We start from the raw sequence: 25,386 nt of genomic DNA on the forward strand, positions 1-25,386 counted from the left end.
ATGAGGAGAGTGGAGCTGGTCTGATATTTTCCCACATTCGGGACATTCGTGACCTCTCTCAATTTTTTCTTTAGCTGCAGATACATCTCCTTGGACAGGCCCTCCAGCCGTCCCCTCCGCAGGCTTTTTTTAGTCTTTAGTCCCTTCTCCTGTTTCACCATGTTTGCTATGGCTTTATCTAGTGCAGCTTCCTGTTTTTTCAATGCTTCCGGAGTTCCAAGGGAAGATGCAGATACATCTCCTTGGAAATACTTAGGAGTCAGAATTCTGGATTAGAATGCAACATTAAGAGGTGCAATTCTCAGATTCTATTAAGGCTTTGAATGATGCTCAGAAGTTGCTGGGTATCAATAATGGGATATGTCTTATTCAAAGCTAACCACAGCACAGCTATCCCCGCTTTTTGGAATTTTAAAAGGGGGACCCCGAGTTGAATTCACCTCAGAAATTGACTCCTGAAGCACCATGAGTGCTGCAGGAGATTCAATAAGCTATTTCTGCTCGACAGGTTTATCGAGTGGATCTCAGGTAGCTTTGAATTTGGTCACTGATTAATACTCAACCTTGGGTGCATTCATTTTGCATACCCGAAGCTACACTAAATTGCCAGGTTTCATAACAGAAGGTAATGCTAGGGCTGACATGCTGGCTAACCCTGCATGGGTAGCTCCTCAGCCTGATAGAATTGCATAAGCTAAGGCATTGCAAAAAGTTTATTCACACATTCTCCTCAGTTATGTGGGCATCTGCTCATACTGGAGAGAAAGGTTGTGGTGTCATTGCCCATTGGAAACTCGCTTTTGTGACCTTGGGCATTCATGCTTCTGTGAAAACAGATACTGGCCTTGCCTATGTCTCTCAGAAGATGTGGGCAAATAATTATTTTACAGTGCTATCAAATTCAAATAATCCTGTTATTTTGAATCATTTTCTCTCATTGCGGTCTGCAGGCGAGATGCACCTGCCTCGAGCGAAGGTCTGGGTGCAGGACCTACTCACTGAGAAGTGCGAAGGCCTGTAAGAGCTATTGCTTGGGGGCGTGGGTATGCTTGTATTCCCACAGATACCGGGCTACGATGGCTACCTATGAGATGCATTCGCTCTGGCCTGCAGCACCAGAAGCAGAACAGGCAACCTCCAAAGCAGCTTCAAGTGTGACCAGAATGCAAAGCATCCATCAAATGATCCTTCTGATGATGACCAGGATGTTGACCATCAGCCTGGTCCTTCTACAAGCAGAGACTGAATTTTAAGTTTCTTATGTTATGGAGTCAGAATGTTATGCAGAATATTAGAGCCCTTAAGGCTATCCAGAAGCAGTAATTGATGTAGAGCCCTTAAGGCTATTCAGAATTAATGACTGGACGTATAGCTGTGTTCTCTAGATGTATTTCTCATGGCATTGCTGGAGAATCCCTCTGCCTGCCTTAAATCAGTATCTGATTTAGATTCTGTTTGGTAACTGGCTGTAGATACAAAAATGCTGCTAGCAAGGATTTTCTTGCTATTTTCTAAGTCCGTGAGAGACTTTTCTGTCTCACAGAAGAGGTAGCAGGGAATGTAAACAACCAAGACACCTGCAACCTTGAAAAGTCTTGTTTATGGTATAGTAGAAAAATATTTTGACAAGCATGTTTTAGGATTTTAGCCAATCACCCCAAGGGGTGGATGGTCCTTTGTCCAATTAGGCTATGAAGAAAAAAGTCTATAAAAGAGTTTGTAAAATAATTAAATAAATCAATCTTGCTGCACAATTCCTGACTGCTGGATCTTCTCCTCCTCCTCCTCCCTATGGCTGCGGGACACGGTGATATACAGTAGGAACCAGGCCTGCGGTAATATTTGGTGCTGCCCGACGTGATTTGCACTCTCTGACATGTCCTGCTGCTGCGAGCCAAGCCAAATTCCTCCAGAGGTGCGCTATTCCCCTTCCCCCCGGGACCGGGAGGTCCGACAGAACTGAGAAATGGTGAACAGCGGCTCACAGAATGACACTGCGGTCATAGTCTGGAAAGGTGTGTTTAGTATAATGCACATCTCCATTCCTGAAAACTCAGTTTGGGAATTATTAGACTGGGCTGCTTTAAAAGGGATTTCCATGGACAGAGATACAGCCCTGGACTTTGCCTTATGGCAGGAACTCGGATGCGCTGTCCGACAGGAGCTCCCGACTGGGAACCCAACAGCGTTAGAATTATACAAAACCCGGCGTTCATTATTTTTCCTGCTGACAGACCTTGACTGTAACAGCAGAGCTGGCTCGCCTATCTAGGTGATGAGTGACGGAGGAATGTCCGAGGGGGGCCCCGTTGGCTGGGTTTCCGGGGAAAATGATAATGGATTCAGAAAATCCCCCCCAGCACCACAGGCAGAGCCTGCGACGGCTCACCCTGCACAATCGCAGGATTCCACAGCTCCAGGAACCCCGCGCCGCCAGAGGCGGGGGGGTCAGGGCAGCAGGAGGGCGCACAGCCTCCCTTGCCATTCGGCTGGAAGGCGGCCACGGCTTACCCAGGGCTGCAGATCAGCGGTTTGGCCACTTGGATGCCCAGAGAGGCTCCTAGCTCGGTTCCGTATGGACCTGGATCTAACTTCTTAGCCAGCGTAGCGCCGGGCGTGCCTGCCCCGGGACTCCCTGGGTGTGGTCCGCTGCCCTCCCTGGCGCTGGACTGTTCTGCGCAGTCACAGAACCAAGCCATCGACCTTTTAATGCAGCATCTGCCTTTGCTGATGGAGCTGCCAAACCTATCCCGAAGGATGGAGGAACTCCTCACCCTGCTAGAGCGGCGAATGCCTGAGCCCGCACCGGCCGCGCCGCCAGCGCCGGCCCCGCTGCCCGCGCCGCCTGCGCCCCCCATGCCAGCGCAGCCAGCACCGCCCGCACCCCCGGCACAGCCCGCGCCGCCTGCACCCCCCCCCCGCCATTCGCGGGAGACGCAGCTCCGAGCCAAGAAACGGCGCGGCCGGCGGCGAACCCGGAAGGGGCACGGCCACAGCAAAACCCGGGAGCGGCGGCGGCTGTGGAGACGCGGCCAGAGACGGTGGCTGCGGAGCAGCGGGCAGGGGCGGCAGCGCCCAGAGCGACCCCCAAGAACAGGCCAGCGGCGGCAGCGCCGAGCGCGGCTGCGGAGCGCAAGACAGCAGCGGCAGCGGTGACCGCGCTGAACGCAGCTGCTGTGCCGGAGGTGGCGGCGCCAAGAGCAGCTGTAGTCTGTGCTGTCTATTCTGCCTCTAGCAAACTTAGCCAAAGTGCCCCTCCACGTACATTTCTGTTCACTCCCAGTGCCCCAAAGTTGCCTTTGCCTGATGATTCCTCGTCAGGCAGCGAGGCAGATGAGGTTCTGGCCCCAGGTCGTCAGGTGGCAGAAGCCGCGTGGTGAAGAAAAAGGCTGCGCTGGTCTCGCCCCTGGACCTTTCAGGACTGCATGGTAACAGTGCATCTGACCCACTACAGTCACTTCTTAGAGTCTATTAGGATGCGAGCATTGGACGAGGGTGACTGGAGGTTGTTAGAAGTCCTTGGATTGCCAAATGGATCTGAGGATTCTGGGGGTAACAAGGGAGCTGTTACACTTCATCCACAGGCTGTGCCAGAAGTTCAGGATGATAGTGCTTCCCCTAAAGGGGAGATCCAAGCTTTCCCAGTGTATAAGGCTCTCCCAGATTCAGGGGAGCATGACAAGCATGAGGTAATTGCTTGGAAAGTTGCCCAGGACCTCCAATCCAAGGTGGCACAATATGGACTAGGTTCTGCTGAGGTCATGCAGATAATAAGGGTGATAAATACAGATTTGCTTTCTCCATTTGATATCAGACACTTAGGTCAAATTCTATTTCAACCTGTACAATTTACAGTTTTTGAGAAAACCTGGAGAAAGCTGGCCGGCAAGACTGCATTAGCAAATTTGCAGCTCCCTGCTGCCGATCCTAGACAGACAGCAGGAGTGGATGCTTTGATGGGGACTGGTCCCTTCTCTGATCCCAGTCTACAGGGTAACTTGTCCTCTAGCGTCCTGCAGCAAGCTGAACAGGTCGGCATGGCTGCCCTGTTGAAAACCATAGAGTTGTCGGCGCCCAGAAAGTGATATACTGAAATAGTTCAAGGCAAATCAGAGTCATTCCTCTCTTTTATAGAGAAAGTCGCTGCTTCTCTCGAGAAGCAGGTTGAGGATGAAGGGTTAAGACAGTTGTTGTTAAGGCAGTTAGTGAGAGATAACGCAAACGAGGAGTGCAGAAAAATCATAGATGCCTTACCAGGGGACCCTGAGGTAACAGACATGGTCGAAGCCTGTGCTAAGGTGGGATCTGGGAACCAGAAAAGGTCTGCTTTGGCTGCTTTCCTGCAGCCTGTTCACGCATCTTCTGGTCGTGAACCAAAGCAACCAAAACAGGTGAAGAAACGGAAGCGGCCTAAGCCAAGCCGAAAAGAAAACACACCGATCCCCCAGTGCAAGAGGTGTGGCAGGCCAGGCCATTGTACCGGCTACTGTAGATCCCGGACTCATGCCGATGGTCGGCCTTTGTCGGGAAACTTCTGCTGGGGTGCAAGGAGGGGGAATTGGTCTCCGATGCAGTCGCTCCCCCAGAGAGTGGCACAGGTACAGGCACAGGCCTACCCAGCCACCCTAGAGACAGCACCCAGGGATCAGACGGGTTTGACGTCCACACCTCAGCTGCAGTTGTCTTAGACTCTAGCGGTATTTATAAGGTTCCCTTGGATGCATATGGACCCTTAGCCCAGGGATCCAGTGCGATGCTGGTGGGAAAACCTGATGTTACCCATCAAGGAATCAGTGCACTCAGGAGTTATTGATTCTGACTTTAAAGGTCAGATTTGCGCTATGGTCTCCACGCAAAAACCCCCTGTAACTATTCCTGAAAAGACCTGCCTTGCTAAATTAGTGCCTTTTAAGTCTTGTGTCCCCAGGGTAGAACAAACTCACAAAGATAACGGCAGTGGATCTACGGGACTTCCGCAGGCCTTCTGGACTGCAGACATCTCTGACCAAAGGCCACAGGTGACATATACCCTGATCCTGCCGAACGCCCGTCCACCCCGAACTCAGCTTCGAGGTTTGATTGATACGGGTGCTGATGTAACTATCATCTCCTTCTCTGCGTGGTCTCCCTCATGGCCTTTACCCCCAGTGGGATCGGCCATCGCAGGATTAGGAGGAACCATGCAGAGCTATTTAAGTGAACGGCCTGTTGTGGTGAAGGATTCAGAGGGACACCCAGCTATGATTAGGCCTTATGTTGCTACCACTTCCCATAATCTTTGGGGACGGGATGTGTTGGCAGCTTGGGGCGTACGGATTGGGACAAATTTTTAGCAGGGGTCACTGTGCGTAAGGGTGCACAGTATCCTACACTGCCTTTGCAGTGGCTGACTAACACACCAGTCTTTGAGCCGCAGTGGCCCCTACCAAAAGAGAAGTTAGACGCCCTTCATCAGCTAGTTCAGGAACAGTTACAACAGGGGCACCTTGAACCTTCTACTAGCCCCTGGAACACTCCTGTTTTCCTAATTAAGAAGAAATCAGGGAAATGGAGATTATTGCAGGACCTCTGGAAAGTTAATGCAGTAATGGAAGATATGGGGGCATTGCAGCCTGGCATGCCCTCTCCCACCATGATTCCTACGGGGTGGGACATCCTGATCATTGATTTAAAGGATTGTTTTTTCACAATTCCTTTGCATCCTGATGACAAACCAAAATTTGCCTTTACTGTGCCTGCCATTAACAATGCTGAACCTGCTAAGAGATACCAATGGAAGGTCCTCCCTCAAGGGATGAGAAACAGCCCAATTATCTGTCAGTGGTATGTCGCCCAAGCTTTAGCCGGAGTTCACAAGCAGTTTCCTGATGCACGCTGCTACCATTACATGGATGATATCCTGGTGGCAGCATCCACCTGGGACAAGCTGCTGAGAATACAGCCACAGCTGCTCGCTGCTCTGCATGCCTATGGATTAGAGGTAGCTCCAGAGAAAGTTCAACAGCATCCTCCTTGGAAATATTTAGGAGTGAGAATATTGGACCAAACTATCCAACGCCAAGAGGTGCAATTCTCAGATTCAATAAAAATCTTAAATGATGCCCAGAAGCTGTTGGGTGTCATCAATTGGTTACGACCTTATTTAGGTCGAACTGCAAAGCAGCTTTCCCCACTTTTTAATACATTAAAAGGGGATCCTGGTCTGAATTCACCTTGGGAGTTGACTCCGGAGGCGCGACAAGCGCTGCAGGAGGTCCAACGGGCTGTTTCTGCTCATCAGGTTTATTGAGTGGATCCCTCCATTGCTATCACTGTTTTCATTACCATTCCAGACCTCCATCCTACAGGTATCATTGGCCAGTGGAATGCACAATGGCCTGATCCTTTGCATATCCTAGAATGGGTCTTTTTGCCGCATCAGCCGAAAAGGACTGTGACCACAGTGTTTGAATTGGTCGCTTCTCTGATAATCAAATACCGTCAACGGTGTTTGCAAGTGATGGCTGCAGATCCTGCAGTAATTGTCATTCCGATCTCAAAGGAATACTTTGAGTGGAGCCTCATCCATAGTGCTCCTTGGCAAAGCGCGCTGCAAAACTTCTCAGGGCAGATCACTTACCATCTGCCCAGTCATAATTTACTGCAGTTGGCAAAATCGACCATACTATCCTTGCAGCCGAGAAATAGCCGAGTACCGGTGCAAGGACCCACTGTCTTTACGGAGGGTTCAGGGAAAATTGGGAAAGCCATTATTACCTGGAAGGAGGGATCAGAATGGCAGGTGCTGAAGGAACACGAGTCAGGCTCTGCTCAGTTAGTTGAATTAAGGGCTGTTACCATGGCTTTTCAGCGATTCTCACAGGAACCTTTGAATTTGGTTACTGACTCTGCTTATGTAGCAGATATAACCCAAAGCTTAGATTGTTCCCTTCTGAAGGAGGTGAACAATGCGGCTCTGTTTTCGCTGTTGCAAACCTTGTGGTCTGCAATTCAAGCTCGAGTGCATCCGTATTACATTTCTGCACATTCGAAGCCACACCAATTAACCAGGGTTCCTAACAGAAGGCAATGCCAGGGCTGACATGCTGGCCAACCCTGCATGGGTAGGGCCTCAGCCTGATAAAATTGCACAAGCCAAGGCATTGCACGGTTTCTTCCATCAAAGTGCACATACCCTGCAGAAGCAGTTTCATTTAACGCCAACCGAGGTGCACGACATTGTCAGTGCTTGTGCTGACTGTCATGGACTCGCTGCGCCTTGGCCAGCGGGGGTAAACCCCAGAGGGCTAAAAGCCTTGCAGATTTGGCAAATGGATGTAACTCACATCCCAGAATTTGGTCGGCTGAAATATGTGCACGTGTCTATTGACACTTTCTCCTCGGCTATGTGGGCTACTGCTCACACTGGAGAGAAGGGCCGTGATGTCATTGCCCATTGGAAATTGGCTTTCTCAGTCCTGGGTGTGCCAGCTTCTGTGAAAACCGATAATGGTCCTGCCTATGCCTCGGAGAAGACGCGGCAGTTTTTACACCTATGGGGTGCAGACCATACCTTTGGTATCCCACATTCTCCTACTGGCCAAGCCATTGTTGAACGCGCTCATGGTACCTTGAAGCGTGTTTTGGGCAAGCAGAAAAGGGGAATGCATGGAGAAACCCCACAGAGCCAGTTAGCAAAAGCTTTGTATACAATTAATCACCTTACAGTACCACAAAATTCAAATAATCCTGTTATTCTGAATCATTTTCTCTCATTGCAGTCTGCAGGCGACACACAACTGCCCCGGGCAAAAGTCTGGGTGCGGAATTTACTCACTAACCAGTGGGAAGGCCCTCATGAGCTTATCGTTTGGGGTCGTGGGTATGCTTGCGTTTCCACAGATACCGGGGTACGGTGGCTACCTTCAAAATGTGTTCGCCCTGACCTACGGCACCAGAGGCAGAACAGGCAACCTCCAAATGATGACCAGAACGCTAACCATCCAAATGGCGACCAGAATGTAGATCATCAGCCTAATGACTCTTCTGATGATGACCAGGATGTCAACCATCAGGCAGATGGTCCTTCCACAAGCAGAGACTGGGATGGTCCTTCTACAAGCAGAGGCTGAACTTTAAATTTCTTGTTATGGAGTCAGATAGTTAAAGCCTTAAGGACATATTTAGAATTAATAACTGATGTAGATTTCTATTTGGCATTAATAGTAGAGTTGTTATCTTATAAAACAAAAAGGGGGAATTGTAGATACAAAAATGCTGCTAGCGAGGATTTTCTTGCTATTTTCTAAGTCTGTGAGAGAGTTTTCTGTCTCACAGAAGAGGTAGCAGGGAATGTAAACAACCAAGACACCTGCAACCTTGAAAAGTCTTGTTTATGGTATAGTAGAAAAATATTTTGACAATGGATGGTTTAGGATTTTGGCCAATCACTCCGAAGGGGTGGCTGGTCCTTTGTCCAATTAGACTATGAAGAAAAAAGTCTAAAAAAGAGTTTGTAAAATAATTAAATAAATCAATCTTGCTGCACAATTCCTGCCTGCTGGATCTTCTCCTCCTCCTCCTCCCTATGGCTGCGGGACACGGTGATATACCGTAGGAACCAGGCCTGCGGTAATAATTGGCCACTACCAAACAGACTCCTTATGCTGTGTTTGTTCTCCTTGCTGCAAGGGATCCTGCAGAGGATTACAAACGCGACCTTTTTGGTCTCAGACAAAAAGGGGGAACTGTGGATGCTAAAAGGCAGAAGCAGAAGAATTTTCCTGTGAAACTTTTCTTTCTCATGAGAGGGCAGTTAGAGAAATCCAGCTTCTCACAGCTTCTCTGTGAAAGCTTTCGCTGTCATGCAAACTGGATGGACAACAGTTTGAGAGAATGTAAACCATTTCTACACCTGCAGGTTGTTATGAGAACTGTGAAAATTATTTTCCTTCTTTAAGAATAATATTTGGAAATGGGTGTCTTACTGCTCAACCTATAACCTTGAGAGGTGGTGGGTCAATAGGCCAATCATGTAATTTCTTTATTGCGAACCACACTATAAAAGACGAGCTTTCCATTAAACATGGTCTTAGCTCTTGCTCTGGCCATATCATCTGACTTGGACCTATGTCGTGATTTCGCCTTTCTCTGGGGATAACAGCGACACCCTGGGATGCATCTTGTTAGGCCCTATAGATTTGTGTCTATTCAGCATCATCAAGTGGTCCCAAATTTGCATTTCACTTACAGTGGGAGGAACTTCACTCCCCCCACACCCACACAGAGGATCAGGGACTTGAGAGAAGTGGAAAGCCTGACTGCCAGTGAAGACCAAGGCAAAGACCTAACTCATTGAGTACCTCAACCATCTCCATATCAGTTGTCATCAGTTCACCCTCCTCGCTTATCAAGGCAGGTACACTCTCCTTGGCCTTTCTTTTCTGACCTATCTACTTATAGAATGCCACCTTGTTATTCCTCACATCCCTTGCCAAGTCCTGTTCCAGCTTTGCTGTTGGAGAATGGTTAGAGGATCAGGGACATGGATTATTGATAAAAACAAATCAATAAAAGAACTGTACAAAATAAAGGCCTGCAAGCAAAAGCCTGCAAGAGAAAAAGCCTCCGTGAAAAAATGCCTGCGTGAGAAACAGGCCTGGGAACAAAAAGGGAGTTTTTAGGAGGTACAGTGCTGTTCTGATAAAAATGTGCTGACCGTGAGAAGGGAGGAAAATCTTTGATCTCTCAAGACAAAACGTAAATAATAGAAGCTTGCCAAATGTAGTCTTTTATCTAACCCAATTATGTAGAAGTAAGAATGTGCTTTTGTAAGTTTAAACTAATTAAAGAACTGATAAGCATGTACTTTCACACTATATAAGTGCCTCTGTATTGGCAATAAACGAACCTTGCTTTATCAATCACATTGATTGTCTGCATGTCTTCCCCCGCCAGAAAGTCAGAATTTGGCACCCGAGCAGAGACTGGGACTTCGTTTTTTTGACTAAGGTGTGAGACCGAAGAGGCACCGATAAGCAGCGATCGGAGGGCAGAAGACCAGCAGCTGCAGGCAAGTGTCTGATCCATGCCTGGACTGACCTACAGAGGGGTCTGCCGTATCGGCTGACAAGGGCAAACCTGGAAAAGGCTGCACAACTCCTGTCGACAGGGATTGCGGTAAGACGCAGATGCGGTAGGACGCAGATATGGAAACAGAGGTGACCCTTGATTTATTTTTACGCTTTTTAGAAAAGCAGAGAGTTAAGAAGTAAACCTTTGTAAGGAACTTGCTGATCCAAAATCATTCAAAAGGAAAGCTAAAGAAGCAAAAGCTGTCGGTTTAATCTGGAGAGCAGTAACTGGCACTCTCGCAGAGATGAAAACAGAGAGGACAGTGGCCACAGCCGCCATAGAGGCTTTAGAGAATAGCAGTTTCAGGAAAGGAACAGACGGGGGTCTTACGGAGCGGCGGGCAGAGACCGGAGCGGAGCCCAGGGTAGCACAATTCTTCAGGCTGGCGGCGAGAAAATCGATTAAAAGCACAGCAGCACCCGTCCGCTCACTGCACGAGCTGCTGAACTCAGCAGGGCAGGATGTTACCCCTCTGACGTCTGAGAGAGTAATGACCACGAACGCGGAAACAGAGCCTCCTGACCCAGGGGGCAGGGCGCAGGCGGGCCAAGGAGACACAGGCAGTCCTGCTGCCCGGCCAAAAGCGGCAGAGCAGACATGCGGTCCTAACTCCCAGCCAAAAGCAGCAGAGCGCAACCCCCCCGCCGAACAACGAAGTAACGGCCCACTGCGAAGCGGCTTCTGCGGTTTTGTCGCCTGCAGAGCCAGACCCAGCCAGGGCTGCCAGGAGTCAGCCCCAAGAGGGAGACAAGCACCAAGAAATGATGCAAGAAGTAATCAAAAAGCTTGCTGACTTATCTACATGAAGCATTCTGCAGTTTATCTTTACAGCAGATGTCCTGTGTCCGAATGATGCATCAGCATTGCACAGTTGTTGTTAACCCCTTCACAGTTCCTGCTCTGGGAACAAACGTAGAAACAGCTAGCACAAGAAGAAGCTAGCAAACATCAAGGTGACACACAAGACCCACTGTATGCACTCCAAAATGACATGCTAACTGGGAGCGAAGCTTACTGGGCGACAGTAACACAGGTGACCATGCCCGTAGTCATTCATCAGTTGTTACAGACTTCTGCCCACAAAGCCGTGTTGTCAGCAGCCTTAAAGGACACAACTGAGCTCTCTGAAGAGCTCCAAGAGCAAATGTTCCACACCCTTGCCTTTGAAAATGCTAATAGGCAAACTAAGACAATTCTTGCCATGCTGCCCCAGGGAGCAGGAGTAGATGAGATGCTCGTGCATGCTAGCTGTGCGGAGCAGTCGTCTCAAACAGCTGCTTTTACTGCAATGCTGCAGAATGTCCTGCAACAACAGGGACAAGTCATCGCCGCAGCACTGACCAGAGGGGAACCCAGCAAGTGGTGCCGTGCTACGCATACAAGACCCCGAAGCGAGAAGGCACAGTCAGCATCAGCTCCTGAGGAAAGTGACGCCACTACTTCAACAGCTGGAACTCTGGGACCTCGGTCCCGAGAAGCCTTGGGAGAGGCTGCAGACGTGGCTGAGTGAGGGGGCTGAGGACTTGCCAGATCCACCACTCTCCATAGCAGGAGAAATAGTGAGACTCTAGGGCGAATGTAACAGCTGTCCTGGGTGGTTGCTAGTGACTTGTGGTGGGTGTCGGGGAACTCTCTCCAAAGGCAAAACTAAGAAGGAGAATTGCATAAATTTTTAGGTATAGCATCAGACACAGAAATAGAGTAGGGAATTAGTTTTTTGACTGTCTTGAGACAAGAGCATTAGCGGACATTTTCAATCAGCTGTCCGCCCATTTAGATTGAGTGAAAGCAGTCAATTTGGCTAGCATCTATGTTTTTACCTGGTGCTTCAGCAGCCAGGGCTCACACTATTTTGCATAAACTTGCTTGCTGGGAGAGGGATAAGTTAAACATAACTTCGCAGATGCTTGGTGAGTTAAGCATAGATGTTACTAGTGTTAGACATACGATATTACAAAATTAAGTAGCCATTGATTTTCTATTATTAGCTCACAGCCACGTCTGTGAAGAGTTCCAGGGTATGTGCTGTATGAATCTTTTTGACCACTCTGTCCTGATTCACAAGCAGATAAGTGAGTTACATCAATAACCACACAATTACAGAAAGAAGACGGTCTCGGCTTAGAAGGATGGGTAAAGTCACTAGGTTCAGGACCATGGCTAGTTTCACTCGTGTAGCATTTATTATTGTAAGACTAGTAATATTATTAATAATAGTGTGCTTACCTTGCCTGTGCCAATGCTTGCAAAAGATGATATACAAAGTTACTACATCTGTAGCCAATCAAGTATTGCTTGTACAAAAAGAAAAAGGGGGAATTGTTGGAGAATGGTTAGAGGATCAGGGACATGGATTATTGATAAAAACAAATCAATAAAAGAACTGTACAAAATAAAGGCCTGCAAGCAAAGGCCTGCATGAGAAAAAGCCTCCGTGAGAAAATGCCTGCGTGAGAAACAGGCCTGGGAACAAAAAGGGAGTTTTTAGGAGGTACAGTGCTGTTCTGATAAAAATGTGCTGACCGTGAGAAGGGAGGAAAATCTTTGATCTCTCAAGACAAAACATAAATAATAGAAGCTTGCCAAATGTAGTCTTTTATCTAACCCAATTATGTAGAAGTAAGAATGTGCTTTTGTAAGTTTAAACTAATTAAAGAACTGATAAGCTTGTACTCAATACTATATAAGTGCCTCTGTATTGGCAATAAACCAAGCTTGCTCTATCGATCACATTGATTGTCTGCATGTCTTACTCCGCCGGAAAGCAAGACAGCTTTGCCTTTGCTTTCCTGACCCCATCCCTACCTCTCCAAACCATATCCCTGTACTCTCCCCAGGTCACCTGTCCCTGCTTCCATTGGCTGTGCATTTCTTTCTTTCTTACTTCTCAGTTTGAGGAGCATTTTGCTGGGATGCAAGCCATAGCTTCAAGTCAAATCTCTATGAGTTCAGAATTTGTTGGGAACTGGAATAATCTCACTAATGGCTCTCAGAAGGAGCTGTAGTTCCCCACTCCTGGGGCAATTTTGTTTAAAAATGTGTTCACATGCTATCTCAGGCCTCCACACCAGACTGCTGACTTCTGTTCCACATCCACCTCTGCCTGTGTAATCCCTTTGACATTCATCAGGCTGCTCTTGAGTGAGGATTATGGATAAAGGTATGAGCCATGTTTAAAAACACATCTGTGAACAGCAGGTCTGGAAATTATATCTCAAAAATGCAAGATAGATACAGTTGTGCTCACTATATCATCTCAGCAACTCCCTAATATTCCAGAAACTGGTAAGCTAGAGAATTCAATAAATACTGCTAATTAATTAAGGGTTAATCTGACAATTTAGAAGGGTAAGCCTTATACTGGACATTTTCACCAATATCTTAAAAAGTAGTGACTGTGGTTACAGTTACCTCCAAATCCTTTAACAAAACTGAACATTTCCAAAAGGCATGATGTAACAGCAAGTTCCTTTGAGTCTCTTTGTTTTCACAGAAATCACAGAATGGGTCAGGTTGGAAGGGACCACAGTGGGTCATCTGGTCCAACTTCCCTGGTCAAGCAAGGTCATCCTAGAACACATTGCACAGAATTGTGTCCAGACAGTTCTTGAATACCTCCAGTGAGGGAGACTCCACACCCTCTCTGGGCAACCTGTTCCAGTGTACAGTCACTGCACAGGAAAGAAGTTCTTCCTCATATTCAGGTGGAACTTCCTGTGCACCAGGTTCTGCCCATTGCCTCATGTCCTATTGCTTGGCACCACCAAGAAGAGCCTGGTCCATCCTCTTGGCATTCCCCCTTTAGATATTTATACACATTAATGAGGTCCTGTAAAGGACTTAAAGATCAGAGTTGCCTGCCTCAAACACTGTTACCATAGAAGGACTCCCACTGTGGAAAACTGTAAAGAAGCAACTGCTCATCTGTGACCACCGAAAGAAGCAACTGCTCATTTGCGACCAGCAAAGCCCCCTCCACCCTCCCCCCCACCCCTGCCAATATGCCTCTAAGGATACCTGGAACTTGGACTGCAAGTCAAGACATCTTGATAAGATAAAGGTGGTACTATTATCCAAGTGTTGTCTCAGGCCTAGGGGGAAGTAAACAAAGGGAAGGGAGATAATTATCACTGATAGTGGACACACAGAATCCACAAGGAAAAACAACTCAGCAACTATGCTGAAATCAGCTCTGTCTGGGTAAAAGATAATTCCAGCAGGGGGAGACCACAACCCACAGACTCGAAAGGACTAATTACAGAATTACAGAATTAACTAGGTCGGAAAAGAGCTTTGAGATCATTGAGTTCAACCTATGACCTAACACCACCTTGTCAACTAGACCATGGAACTAAGTGCCACATCCAGTCTTTTCTTAAACACCTCCAGGGATGGTGTCTCCAACACCTCCCTGGGCAGCCCATTTCAATGTCCAATTGTAGATACAAAAATGCTGCTAGCAAGGATTTTCTTGCTATTTTCTAAGTCCATGAGAGACTTTTCTGTCTCACAGAAGAGGTGGCAGGGAATGTAAACAACCCAGACACCTGCAACCTTGAAAAGTCTTGTTTATGGTATAGTAGAAAAATATTTTGACAAGCATGTTTTAGGACTTTAGCCAATTACCCCCAAGGGGTGGCTGGTCCTTTGTCCAATTAGACTAGGAAGAAAAACGTCTATAAAAGAGTTTGTAAAAGGATTAAATGAATCAATCTTGCTGCACAATTCCTGCCTGCTGGATCTTCTCCTCCTCCTCCTCCCTATGGCTGCGGGACACGGTGCTATACAGTAGGAACCAGGCCAGTGGTAATATTTGGTGCTGCCCGACGTGATTTGCACTCTCTGACATGTCCTGCTGCTGCAAGCCAAGCCGAATTCCTCTAGAGGTACGCTGCTCCCCTTTCCCCCCCCGGGACCAGGAAGTCCGACAGGACTGAGAAATGGTGAACAGCGGCTCACAAACTGACACTGTGGTGCTGGTCTGGAAAGGTGTGTTTAGCATATTGCGCACCTCCATTCCTGAAAACTCAGTTCGGGAATTATTAGATTGGGCTGCTTTAAAAGGGATTTCCATGGACAGAGACACTGCCCTGGACTTTGCCTTACGGCAGGAACTTGGCTGTGCTGTCTGGCATGAACTCCCGTCTGGGGACCCATCAGTGTTAGAATTATACCAGACCTGGCGTTCGTTATTTATTCTGCTGACCAACCTCGACTGCAGCAGCAGAGCTGGCTCACCTATTTCGGTGATGAGTGACGGAGGAATGTCTGAGGGGGACCCCGCTGACCGGGCTTCCAGGGCAAATGATGGTGGATCTGGAAAACCCCCCCTGGCTCCACAGGCAGAGCCTGCGCCGCCTCACCCTGCACAATTGCAGGACTCTGCGGCCCCCAGGGACCTTGCGCCAGCAGAGGCAGCGGTGTCGGGGCAGCAGGAGGGCACGCAGTATGTCTTGCCGCTCAGCTCGGCGGCAGCCATGGCTTATCCAGGGCCGTGAATTAGCAGCTTAGCGATTTGGACCCCCAGAGCGGCTCCTAGCCCGTTTGCATATGCACCAACAGAGACAAAATCGCCTGGATCTAACTTCTTAGCCAGCGTAGCGCCAGGCATGCCTACTCCGAGACTGCCTGGGTGTGGTCTGCTGCCCTCCTTGGCGCTGGACTGTTCTGCACCACTGCAGAACCGAGCTATCGACCTTTTAATACAGCATCTGCCTTTGCTGACAGAGTTACCGAACATATCCCGGCAGCTGGGAGAATTGCACAGCCCGCAAAAACAGGTGCTGCAGATAACAGACGCACCCCGCCGTGCGGGGTCCGCCAGGCCAGAGCCGCCAGCGCCACCTGAGCCGCCCGCGGGAGCCGTGGCTCCAAACCAAGGAGTGGCGTGGCCGGCGGCGAACCCAGAAATAGCGCTGCCATGGGAAAACCTGAACGTGGCTGGGGAGCAAGAGATGAGCGCGGCGCCGGGCGCGGCTGTAGCCCCAGAGATGGCAGCAGCAGCTTCAGTACCGATTCAGTCGGGACTGGCCGAGACGGCCTCCCGTAAAGAAACTGCTGTTCAAACTGCAGCGCAGCCAACTGTAGTCTGTGCTGTCTGTTCTGCCTCTAGCAAACTTAGCCAAAGTGCCCCTCTCCTTCCACCTCTGTTCGCTCCCAGCACCTCAAAGTTGCCTTTGCCTGATGACTCGTCATCGGGAAGTGAGAAAGATGAGATTCTGGCCTCAGGTCGTCAGGCGACTGTACCCGGGCAGTGAAGGAAAAGGCTGCGCTGGTCTCGCCCCTGGACCTTTCAGGACTGCACAGTAACAGTGCGTCCAACCCACTACAATTGCTTCTTAGAGTCCCTTAAGATGCAAGCATTGGAGGAGGGTGACTGGAGATTATTGGAAACACTTGGAATGCCAAACAGATTTGAGGATTCTGGGGGTAACAAGGGAGCTGTTACACTCTATCCACAGGCTGTGCCAGAAGTTCAGGATGATAGTGCTTCCCCTAAAGGGGAGATCCAAGCTTTCCCAGTGTATAAGGCTCTCCCAGATTCAGGGGAGCATGACAAGCATGAGGTAATTGCTTGGAAAGTTGCCCAGGACCTCCAATCCAAGGTGGCACAATATGGACTAGGTTCTGCTGAGGTCATGCAGATAATAAGGGTGATAAATACAGATTTGCTTTCTCCATTTGATATCAGACACTTAGGTCAAATTCTATTTCAACCTGTACAATTTACAGTTTTTGAGAAAACCTGGAGAAAGCTGGCCGGCAAGACTGCATTAGCAAATTTGCAGCTCCCTGACGCTGATCCGAGACGGACAGCAGGAGTGGATGCTTTGATGGGGACTGGTCCCTTCTCTGATCCCAGCCTACAGGGTAACTTGTCCTCTAGAGTCCTGCAGCAAGCTGAACAGGTCGGCATGGCTGCCCTGTTGAAAACCATAGAGCTGTCTGCACCCAGAAAGCGATATACTGAAATAGTTCAAGGGAAATCAGAGTCATTCCTCTCTTTTGTAGAGAAAGTCGCTGCTTCTCTCGAGAAGCAGGTTGAGGATGAAGGGTTAAGACAGATGTTGTTAAGGCAGTTAGTGAGAGATAACGCAAACGAGGAGTGCAGAAAAATCATAGATGCCTTACCAGGGGACCCTGAGGTAACAGACATGGTCGAAGCCTGTGCTAAGGTGGGATCTGGGAACCAGAAAAGGTCTGCTTTGGCTGCATTCCTGCAGCCTGTTCACGCATCTTCTGGTCGTGAACCAAAGCAACCAGAACAGGTGAAGAAACGGAAGCGGCCTAAGCCAAGCCGAAAAGAAAACACACCGATCCCCCAGTGCAAGAGGTGTGGCAGGCCAGGCCATTGTACCGGCTACTGTAGATTCCGGACTCATGCCGATGGTTGGCCGTTGTCGGGAAACTTCCACCGGGGTGCAAGGAGGGGGAATTGCTCTCCGATGCAGTCGCTCCCCCAGAGAGTGGCACAGGTACAGGCACAGTCCTACCCAGCCACCCTAGAGACAGCACCCAGGGATCAGACAGCACCCACGGATAAGACGGTTTTGACGTTCACACCACAGCTGCAGTCGTCTTAGACTCTAGAGGTATTTATAAGGTTCCCTTGGATGCATATGGACCCTTAGCCCAGGGATCCAGTGCGATGCTGGTGGGAAAACCTGATGTTGCCCATCAAGGAATCTTAGTGCACTCAGGAATTACAGACTGTCTTGGGGTGACCTTATGATGCGTATTCCATATCGCTGCCTATGCCCAGAAATTAATTCCTGTGCCTTTTTATGCCTCTAAACTGAGCCTGAGAGGGGGAAGGAAAAAACTCAGCAAAACTTTTTCACGGCAGTTTGCAGCTTGTTCAAGGTCACCCAGAGATAGCAGGTTTTTTTTTCCAGCTGCGGCAGGGGAGCGAGGAAGCACCCGGCTTGCTGCTTTCCAGTCAGCTTTTGGCCAGTTGTTTCAGTTTCTTGTTCTCCGGAGAGATAGACTGAGAGTTGGACTTTGCTTTTCCTTCTCTGGAATTCCGAATTTTCTCCCTTTTCTACTGGACTGCTTTCAACCTCAGAGCACATCGGGAGGACTTTCCATCAGGCACAGAGGGCCTGGCCCTGGCCCAAGCTCCAGCTCCGAGGAGACCAAAGGGAGGACTCTAACGCTTTCCCAGGTTTTTCCTCCACAGCAAAACATTTGATTATTTAGCCTTATTTTCCTTTTCCAGTGTGTTTGGTAAATAAATAGTTTTATCTCCTTCACTTTCCTTCGAGGAAAATTTATTTTTTCCCGAACCTGGTGGGGGAAGGGGTGGTTGTGCCTTCTCTCAGAGGATATATTTCTAAATTTGGCCAAACTGAAACAAATTTAGTGGTGCCCAACTGCGTGGCTCGAAGGAAAGTGAAAAAAACCTGTGCTAATTACATTTTGGTTTGAATTTACTTATTCTGTGTTGGGGTAAAGTAGTCACCATGCTGGTTGAGTTCATAATGTCTCTCTGTCTTGATGTACTTATGTCCTTCTGGTCCTTAGGCTTCATTGAGGTACTGGTGCTTTTTTGGTCCCTAGGGTTGTTTGCCTATCCACAACTTGCTCCAATCTTGTCCCTGATATGTAAATTTTACAGAGTAGGGAGATGAATCAGGATTTCCATCTTCCTGTGCTCAGTGATAATGATTTATAAGAAGTTAACAGAGGTACAGGCAGCTGTTCAAAGTGTGTATGATAAGTGGTTTCTCCGTCCTAACCCCAGTCCTACCTTCGGTAGCCTGTTTTGGGAATTTATTAGTAATTGGACCCAGATTGTTAGAGGAGGAGGAGTCAGGGTTTCCCTTCCCTTTAAATTTGATAGGTTATCCTTTCAGAGTATTCAGTTTCCCCTGGATGTTAAAGAGACCACCTTCCTGGTATTTTATCTCGTAAGCTTTCTCCATATGTCTCGCATCTTGTCTAGAATGAGAGCTCAGATTTCCAGGGTGACTGCTGAGACACCTGACCCAGAGGTGAAAAATCCTGAGTGGTGTGGGGAATGGGAGGACATCGGCCAAACCCTAAAGAAATTCTCTCACCCAATGGTTTGCAAGTTTTCCCCTGAACAAGTTCAGAAACCAGCTGAGGTGGGGAAATATCTGAAAGAGAAATACAATGGCAATTCTAATGAGAACAAGCTCCTTGCAATATGTTGGGCTTTGGCATATGCCTATCACACACTGCAGCAGGTAAAGGTAGAAAGGCAGGAAGATCAATCAGCAAAGCCTGCACACACCCCAGTCACTCAGGCTGCAGATAAACCAGACAGCAAGCCCAAACCAGATGGAGAGTCTAAGCCACTGACAGTGGCTCCTGTTACAAGGAAAAAGCACACAACCAAAACTTGTTGGGGTCTCCTCCCCCTGCCATGTAGCCCTGAGAGAGGGGCCCTGGGGGGGAGGCACGGGGTTTCCCTGCCCCTGGTCAGCCTCGTTCCCCATTGGTTGGTTTGTGTTCCCCTGCGCGGGCAAAGCAGCTTGGGTCCTGTGACTGTGGCAGAGTCTCTCGGGAGAGCCCGGCCATGCGGCTGGGGAAATAAACATCTCTGAAACATCTAGCAAGAATCCGTCCGTATATATTTCTTTTCCACGGGACTCCTGGTTGGATATAGGCGTGTTGCAGTATCCCCACTGCAACAAAAACTGATCGCCCAGTGAAAGATGAGGATAATGCAGGGGAAGGAACCTCAAAAGATGCAGGGGAAGGAACCTCAAAACCACCAACGGACTCAGGCACAGAAACCATTACTGAGTCCATGTCCATAAAGGACCTTCACAGCCTAAGAAAGGATTACACCCGACGGTCCGATGAATCCATAATAAGTTGGATGGTCCGTATTTGGGATGCGGCAGGTGATGATGTGATGCTGGACGGTGCTGAAGCGAGTCATTTGGAATCCCTGTCACATGATCCAGTGATTGACCAAGCGATGATAAGGGAGGCTGACTCTGCCAGTCTCTGGACACGGGTTTTGACAAGCGTGATGGAAAGATATATGTGTGGAGATGATCTCTACATGCAGCAAACCCCGTGGAAGACCATAGAACAAGGGATCCATTGCCTGAGAGAACTAGGGGTGGTAGAGGTTGTCTTCACAGATGACCCAGGATTGAGGAGTCCAGACCGGGCCAGAGTTATTCCATACATGTGGCGAAAACTCATACAACTTGGGCCACCAGAATACGCTTCTGCTTTAGCAATAATGAAACCGGACTATGATGCGAATGAGACTGTGAAGGATATGGCAGGGAAGCTCCGAGCATATGCAGACTCTGAGCATGGCCCAACACATACGAGAATCGCAGCTGTGGAAACACGTATGCAGAAAATGGAAGATAAGATAGAAAGGAATCACCAGGAGATTAAAGAGTGCCTTCTCCGTGGACATTCCCCAGGGAGAAGGAACATCCCACGAAGTGAGCTGTGGAAATTCCTGTGTGACAGTGGGGAAGACACGAAGAGGTGGGGTGGACAACCCACCTTTGCTCTGGCAGCACGAGTGCGTGAATTGAAGGAGCGCAAGTCTCAGAAAGGAGGATCTACCAAAAAGGAAGTAGCTCCAGTTGCCTGTAGCCAAACTGCCGGAAATGATAGAAAAGACGATGGCACGTCCGATTCCCATGAAGGAACCTCTAAGATGCAGGACCAGGGAAAGAAGGATAACCAGGCATAGAGGGCCCCTGCCTCTAGCCAGGTAGAGGTCAGGGAAAACCGTGTTTTTTGGACTGTGTGGATTTGTTGGCCTGGTACATCAGAACCACAAAAATATGATGCCTTGGTTGATACTGGGGCACAGTGTACAATAATCCCATTGCAGCATGTGGGGGTAGAATCTGTTTCTATTTCTGGTGTAACAGGTGGATCACGAAATTTGACCTTGGTGGAAGCTGAGGTGAGCCTGACTGGAAATGAGTGGAAGAAACATCTCATTGTGACTGGCCCGGAGGCCCCGTGCATTTTGGGCATAGACTTCCTCCGGAACGGGTATTTTAGAGACCCAAAGGGACTCAAGTGGGCTTTTGGAATAGCTGCTGTGGAGACAGAGGGCATTAAGCAATTGAACACTTTGCCTGGGCTATCAGAGAACCCGTCTGCAGTCGGCCTTCTGAAGGTGGAAGAACAAAGAGTACCAATTGCTACCTCGACAGTGCATCGCTGACAGTACCGGACAAATCGAGATGCTGTGATCCCCATCCACAAGATGATCCGTGATCTGGAGAGCCAAGGGGTGGTCAGCAAGACCCACTCACCCTTCAACAGCCCCATCTGGCCTGTGCGCAAATCTGATGGGGAATGGAGATTGACTGTGGACTATCGTGCCTTGAATGAAGTGACTCCACCGCTGAGCGCTGCTGTGCCGGACATGTTGGAGCTCCAGTATCAGCTGGAGTCCAAAGCAGCGAAGTGGTACGCCACTATTGACATTGCTAATGCATTTTTCTCCATTCCTTTGGCAGCAGAGTGCAGGCCTCAGTTTGCTTTCACCTGGAGGGGTGTGCAGTACGCCTGGAACGGACTGCCCCAGGGGTGGAAGCACAGTCCCACCATCTGCCATGGACTGATCCAGACTGCACTGGAAAAGGGTGAGGCCCCAGAACATCTGCAGTACATCAACAACATCATTGTGTGTGGGAACACTGCACCGGAAGTATTTGAGAAAGGAGAGAGAGTCATCCGGATTCTCCTGGAAGCTGGTTTTGCCATCAAGAAGAGCAAAGTCAAGGGACCTGCCTGAGAGATCCAGTTCCTGGGAGTGAAATGGCAAGATGGACGGTGTCAGATTCCCGCTGAGGTCATCAATAAGAGCACAGCAATGTCTCCACCGACCAGCAAGAAGGAAACACAAGCTTTCCTAGGTGCCATAGGTTTCTGGAGGATGCACATTCCTGAGTACAGCCAGATCGTGAGTCCTCTTTACCTGGTTACCCGCAAGAAGAACAATTTCCACTGGGGCCCTGAACAGCAGCAAGCCTTTGCCCAGATCAAGCAGGAAATCGCTCACGCCGTAGCCCTTGGCCCAGTCAGGACAGGACCAGAGGTGAAGAACGTGCTCTACTCCGCAGCCAGGAGCCATGGTCTGTCCTGGAGCCTCTGGCAGAAGGTGCCTGGTGAGACTCGGGGCCGACCACTGGGATTCTGGAGCCGAAGCTACAGAGGGTCTGAAGCCAACTACACTCCCACAGAGAAGGAAATCTTGGCAGCCTATGAAGGAGTCCAAGCCGCCTCAGAGGTAATCGGCACAGAGGCACAACTCCTCCTGGCACCCCGACTGCCAGTCCGGGGGTGGATTTTCAAAGCAGAGGTTCCCTCTACCCATCACGCCACCAATGCCACATGGAGCAAATGGATTGCTCTCATCACACAGCGCGCCTGTATCGGGAAGCTGAATCGCCCTGGGATTTTGGAAACAATCACAAACTGGCCTGAAGGTGAAAACTTTGGTCTCACTGATGAAGAAGAACAAGTGACACATGCTGAAGAAGCTCCACCATACAACCAACTGCCATCAGAAGACACACGCTACGCTCTTTTCACTGATGGTTCTTGTCGCATCGTAAGGATGAAACGAAAGTGGAAAGCAGCCGTATGGAGTCCCACATGACGGGTTGCAGAAGCTACTGAAGGAGAAGGTGGATCAAGCCAACTCGTTGAACTCAAAGCTGTTCAACTAGCCCTGGACATTGCTGAAAGAGAGAAGTGGCCAAAGCTCTACCTCTACACTGATTCATGGATGGTAGCCAATGCTCTGTGGGGATGGCTAGAGAAGTGGGAAAAAGCTAATTGGCAGCATAGGGGAACACCAATCTGGGCTGCTGAAGAGTGGAAAGTCATCGCTGCCCGAGTAAGAAAGCTGGTTGTGAAAGTCCACCATGTAGATGCCCATGTCCCCAAGAGTAGGGCTAATGAGGAACACCAAAACAACAAGCAGGTAGATAAGGCTGCAAAGATAGAGGTGTCACAGATAGACTTGGACTGGAAACACAAGGGAGAGTTGTTCCTAGCTCGGTGGGCCCATGATGCCTCAGGCCATCAGGGAAGAGATGCCACCGATAAGTGGGCTTGAGATCGAGGGGTGGATCTAACCATGGACAGTATCTCCCAGGTTATCCATGATTGTGAGACATGCGCTGCGATCAAGCAGGCCAAGCGGGTGAAGCCCCTGTGGTATGGTGGGCGGTGGTCCAAATACAAGTATGGGGAGGCCTGGCAGATTGATTACATCACACTGCTTCAAACACGCCAAGGCAAGCACTATGTGCTCACGATGGTAGAAGCCACCACAGGATGGCTGGAGACCTACCCTGTGCCTCACGCTACTGCCCGGAACACCATCCTGGGCCTTGAAAAGCAGGTCCTTTGGAGGCATGGTACCCCTGAGAGAATTGAATCGGAGAACGGGACTCATTTTAAGAACAGCCTTATTAACACCTGGGCTAGAGAACATGGAATTGAGTGGGTGTACCATATCCCTTACCATGCACCAGCTGCAGGCAACGTGGAATGGTGCAATGGATTGTTGAAAACCACTTTGAAGGCACGAGGTGGGGGAACTTTCAAGAATTGGGAACAGCATCTAGCAAAGGCCACCTGGTTAGTTAACACCCGAGGTTCCACCAATAGAGCTGGTCCAGCCCAATCTGAACCCCTGCATACAGTAGATGGAGATAAGGTCCCAGTAGTGCATGTCAGAGGTCTGTTAGGAAAGACTGTGTGGATGAATTCTGCCTCGAGTACAGACAAACCCACCCGTGGGGCTGTCTTTGCTCAGGGACCTGGCTGCACATGGTGGGTAATGCAGAAAGATGGAACAACACGTTGTGTACCACAGGGAGATCTGTTTGTTGTGTGAAAACCCCCTGTAGTGTGAAATGCTTGTATACCCCTGCTTGCTGGTTGTCACTGTCACTGTTCGTATATAGCTGTGTGTATATATATATATATATATATTTATATATATATATGTATTAATGTGTGTGTAGAATTAGAATATACTAGTTTGGGCATTGAGCCAACAATATGGGATAAGGGGTGGCATGTCTTGGGGTGACCGTATGATGTGTATTCCATATCGCTGCCTATGCCCAGAAATTAATTCCTGTGTCTTTCTATGCCTCTAAACTGAGCCTGAGAGGGCGAAGGAAAAACTGAGCAAAACTTTTTCAGGGCAGTTTGCAGCTTGTTCAAGGTCACCCAGAGATAGCAGGTTTTTTTTCCCAGCCGCGGCAGGGGAGCGAGGAAGCACCCGGCTTGCTGCTTTCCAGTCAGCTTTTGGCCAGTTGTTTTCAGTTTCTGGTTCTCCGGAGAGAGAGACTGAGAGTTGGACTTTGTTTTTCCTTCTCTGGAATTTTGGATTTTCTCCCTTTTCTACTGGACTGCTTTCAACCTCAGAGCACATCGGGAGGACTTTCCATGGGGCACAGAGGGCCTGGACCTGGGCCAAGCCCCAGCTCCGAGGAGACCAAAGGGAGGATTCTTAACAGTTTCCCAGGTTTTTCCTCCACAGCAAAAGATTTTATTATTTAGCATTATTTTCCTTTCCCGTGTGTTTGTTAAATAAATAGTTTTATCTCCTTCACTTTCTTTCGAGGAAAATTTATTTTTTCCCGAACCTGGTGGGGGAGGGGTGGTTGTGCCTTCTCTCAGAGGATGTATTTCTAAACTTGGCCAAACCAGAACACAGACGCTGACTTTAAAGGTCAGATTTGCACTGTGGTCTCAATGCAAAAACCCCCTGTAACTATTCCTGAAAAGACCTGCCTTGCTAAATTAGTGCCTTTTAAGTCTTGTGTCCCCAGGGTAGAACAAACTCACAAAGATAACGGCAGTGGATCTACGGGACTTCCGCAGGCCTTCTGGACTGCAGACATCTCTGACCAAAGGCCACAGATGACATGTACCCTGGTCCTGCCGAACGCCCGTCCACCCCGGACTCAGCTTCGAGGTTTGATTGATACGGGTGCTGATGTAACTATCATCTCCTTTTACTGCGTGGCTTCCCTCATGGCCTTTACCCCCAGTGGGATCGGCCATCGCAGGATTAGGAGGAACCATGCAGAGCTATTTAAGTGAACGGCCTGTTGTGGTGAAGGATTCAGAGGGACACCCAGCTATGATTAGGCCTTATGTTACTACCACTTCCCTTAACCTTTGGGGACGGGATGTGATGGCAGCTTGGGGCGTACGGATTGGGACAAATTTTTAGCAGGGGTCACTGTGCGCAAGGGTGCACAGTATCCTACACTGCCTTTGCAG

General features: G+C 49.0%; 1 protein-coding gene across 9 annotated transcripts in view; it reads right to left on the reverse strand.

The window, feature by feature from the left end:
- The window catches only part of LOC138102799 (E3 SUMO-protein ligase PIAS2), a 108,944-nt gene that overhangs the window by 78,705 nt on the left and 4,853 nt on the right, over positions 1 to 25,386 (reverse strand). The window contains exon 2 of one of the 9 annotated variants that reach the window (XM_069000566.1): positions 14,131 to 14,204. The exons of the other annotated variants lie outside the window; for them this stretch is intronic. The gene's annotated coding sequence lies outside the window, so the exon portion shown is untranslated. The remainder of the gene's footprint in view (positions 1 to 14,130; positions 14,205 to 25,386) is intronic. 9 annotated transcript variants of the gene reach the window in all.

This window comes from Aphelocoma coerulescens (assembly GCF_041296385.1).
Source record: "Aphelocoma coerulescens isolate FSJ_1873_10779 chromosome W unlocalized genomic scaffold, UR_Acoe_1.0 ChrW_unloc_scaf_2, whole genome shotgun sequence".
Taxonomy (NCBI): Eukaryota; Metazoa; Chordata; class Aves; order Passeriformes; family Corvidae; genus Aphelocoma; species Aphelocoma coerulescens.